The following is a 4,197-nucleotide window of genomic DNA, read 5'->3' as shown; positions in this document are numbered from 1 at the left end:
ACCTATAGGAGCTTCATCAGCGGAATCTCAGGAGCGCTCTATTTACTTCGGAGCTGCGGTCTATTGGTATTAGTCCTTATGGCCACTTGTGTTCTACGTAGAGGCTCGTAGACATGTGTGTGTACAGTTAGATGTTTCATAACCTTATCAGTTCGTATTGTTGTATTATATTATAGCAGCCTTGTTGGCTTGTGTTTTTGGGCATAACTGTTGATGATTATATAGAGATATGTCACTATCTTGTAACAGGTGCCCTTACAGATTATGATATCCATGAGCTATCTTTATGGTCCACCCAGAAATGTTTATGAGATGTATGTTTAGCGGTGCTTGGTGTTTTAGCTCCGGGTGCCGGTCATGGCCTTCTGGTTGGGTCGTGACAAAAGTGGTATCAGAGCAGTTCATCCTAGGGTATGTCTATGAGCCGTGTCCAGTAGAGTCTTGTTTATGGGGGTGAAGCGCGCCACACTTATAAACAAGAGGTTGCAGGGCATTTTGGAATGATTGACCTTTCTTTCTCATCTTCGATTGTGCCGTAGAGCTAAATTATAGGATGTGATGTCCCTTATTCTAATCCTAAATGTTTTGATTATGGATAAGCAGTTGATTATGCCCCTATGAGGTAGTTGATGAGAATTGAAGTTGTTACTCTGAAAGGTATGTTTCCTGCCTCATTAATATTGATTGACTTTAGTATAAGAACTCGAGCTAGATGTTATGAGTATTTGTGATCACCCTGTGAGGCAGTAGATGTGTTTTCTGGGTAGTGTGCAGGAATGAGACAGTAAGAAGTATAGAGGAAATTCCACCGAAATTTTTTCAAATTGAATTTATTTGAATGTCTATGCTATAGAGAAAGAATAAAGGAAAAATGTGACAATCGGATGTTTGGTAAGTCATGATTGAATGAATAAGTATGAGATGCTTACGAAGAGAAGTTTTAGAATGATTTCAATTTAATTTAAGGGAAGAACCCCGGAGGCAAAAAAATGATTAGTAATTAAAGGAATTGGAATGAGTTGCATTCGAGATTTCATAGAATTGAGATTTATTGAAGATATAAGGAGAGTTGACATTAAGAACTCAAATGCAGTAATACAATTTATAGATTGGCGAGTAAGAGATGATGAGGAGATATTGATATGGGAAAGGAAGTTAACGAGTAGGGAAAGTTTTACTTTAGCAATTTATATATACATAAGATCAGGACGGGATGATGATGGGTTTGTACTTATAGTGGAATGTTCTATAGATTTCTAGGCACATACAATTAAAAGGCAAAGGGAAAAGAGTACTTCAAGAGCAAAGGAAATCAAGAAGGACCTTGAGGAAGAAAGTAAAAGAAAATACATTAATGAATTGATTAAAGGAAGTTATGTGACCATCGACGATAAGGGGAAGTCTAATAAATTAGTAAGGTTGGCCAAAGGTAGATATCGATAACATAAGACAATGGACTTCAAATAGAGATATGATTACAAAGGAAGCATGACAGTCTTAAATAGTATTGGGATATTTTGTAAGTGAGGTATTAATAAGCGATGTAAACGATAACTCATGAGTGGTCACATTAAATATTATGCATGCCCTTATGATCGATCTTGCGATATGTTAAAGGTACTAATTGAGCTGGGTATTAAAGTTAAGGTAGCAAATGCTACAAAGAAGGTTGATATTTTTTCTCCGAATGTTAAAGTAGGACAATCATGATGTAATAATATCAGGGAGAAGAAGAATATGTGTATATAAGAGTAAGAAGATTATGATGTCATGAGAAGAGGAGAAGGGTAAGCAAGGGAAGTATGTTGCTAGGAAGCGTCAAGTAAGGTTTCCAAGAAAAGGGTTAAGGCAATGGTAGAGGCGAAGAGACATCCGGATAAATTTCTAAAGTAAGTAAGCAGGAAGGATAGAGTATGGCAATATGGAATAAAGACGAATGCAAAGATTCTGAAACAGATCTTGACAAACAGGTTTGAAGTATAATAACGATGGACATGGATAACCTGAGAGGGAATAATCAGATCTTATGAAAAGTGTCAAGGGATTTTTTACTCTTAAGGTACATCTGAGAGGATAAATATGAAGCCATGTTGATACATTCAGGCAGGAAGCAGAAAAGCCCCCCCCCCCCCCCCCCCCCTCCTCCCCCCAAAAGGTGATCTTGGAATAGAAAGGATTCATATTTCTAATAGAATATTCTACGAATTCCAGGGCCAATGTTGTAGAATGGCAAGTGGGGAAGAGTGCTTTATGAGCAAGGAAAGTCAAGAAATACCCTAAGGACAAGAGTAAGAAAAGTGTACTAATGAATTGGCAAATTAAATTGTGTAGCCATCAAGGACAAGAGGAAGGATAATAAGCCAACAAGTCTAGCCAAGAGGCAAAACATCGATAACATGGGATGCGAGTCTTGATAGGAAGTATATAAATTCGATCATAAAAGAAATAAGATGAACGTACGGTATGTATAAATACGAAAAAGTTGTAGTATCATAAGGGAAGAAGAGGACTCAGCGCAAGGAGAAAGAAAAATGTGTGCTTCGTGAAGCTTTCATGATAAGAACAGGAACCAACAGAATATTAGAAGGACTATGATGCATGACTGTGATGCAAACAAGTAGTTAAGAGAACTACGGGACAATATGAGCTAAGCTAATGAAAGGATGATGTTATGTCCCGTGTTTTCGTATAATTGGGAAGCGAGAAATAATCAAGACTTGTGTGTTATAAGGAAATATTTTGATTCTAGTGGATATGACTATGTTGGTTATGAAATCCTTAATGTTAAGACATTGGGGAAGGCCGAGGGTAAAATTTGGAATTTCGGAAATTAGTTTCGGGAATTACAAAACGGGACTTTTAATGAATTGGGCCAAGAAAAATAGAACAAAGAATTGAGGCCCAAAGACTATGGGTGGCCGGCCATAAGGCATGGTCCAAGCCCATTTTTTTTTTTTTGATCATGTGCCATACATGTGCCAACTTATTGGATATATATCAACATTCACCTTAGAAATTAACAAGAAAAATCACAACTCCAACTTTGACTCCAAAACCCCTCTCGGCCGAACCAAGAAAGAAAGAAAAAAAAAATTCCAAGCCTTTGTGTTTGATCCAAACACCTTAGTTTTCCCATAGTTGTAAAGTACTCAAGACGCTCTCCGACGGGGTACAATTAGTTTGGCGAAAGGTGCGCGTTTGCGACAAGTCGGAAATTCAAGAAAAGGTATGAATTTTGCTATTCTAATGTTATGGAATTGGTATGAGTATGTTAAGGATTGATAATAGACGAGAATTCCGTAGTTTTGATGTATGTGTATGAAGCCGTGTGTGTATGTATGTTTGGTATGCTAGCCGTGAGCTATATAGTGTGTAAGGCAAGGTGGAATGGATTTGTTAGTTCGTTAGTTGTGTCGTTGTGACCTTTATATCGTAAATGAATGTTTAACGAATTGAATTGGTGTTGGGAAACGATTTCGGAACTTTATGGGAAAGTATATACCTTTGGTATATTTGTGTATATCATTGTATATCCATGATATTAAAGCTTTAAATATGACTTATGGTTGATGTTAATGAATTTGAAGTGAAACAATGCGAGTTAGAATGTTCGTCGTAATTTTTGATGTTTTGGATGAAATATGGAAAGTAATGAACTTCGGGAAATTTTGTATATGGTTTGGAACATATTTCGGATGTGATTGAATAATCTTGAATGAGTGAATGAATACAATAATGTGGATATAGATTTGAATTTTGAAGTTTGAATGAAGAGTTGCCAACTTATGTAATAAGGTAGAATTTTGAAGTTAGAATGGTTTGATTATGGTTTATGTTGTTTGACGATGTTTGGGTTGTTGTTGTTGATATATTTTGAGCCGAGCTAAGTCTCGGGGGTGTTAGATTTATAGGGGAAATGCTGCCGAAATTTCGGTAGACAAAAATCAAGTTAATGGAAATTTTAAGCCTAACAACCTCTAATTGGTAACTTTGACCATTTGCAGATTTCGGACGAAACGGGATTTGATTTTTGGGAGAGCATAAGACGTCTATAAGGTATGTAAAGCTCCCCACTTCTTCGTTTGGCATGTCTTAGTATGGTAGGTGAATATCGGAACCTTCGGAGCAATTCTGCTCCTCGAAACCCGATCCACAGAATAGTTACTATTCATTCAATTCAATTGAAGCCTAAAGGCT

Source organism: Lycium barbarum, chromosome 9, assembly GCF_019175385.1.
Source record: "Lycium barbarum isolate Lr01 chromosome 9, ASM1917538v2, whole genome shotgun sequence".
NCBI lineage: Eukaryota > Viridiplantae > Streptophyta > Magnoliopsida > Solanales > Solanaceae > Lycium > Lycium barbarum.
This window is presented reverse-complemented; position numbering follows the sequence as displayed.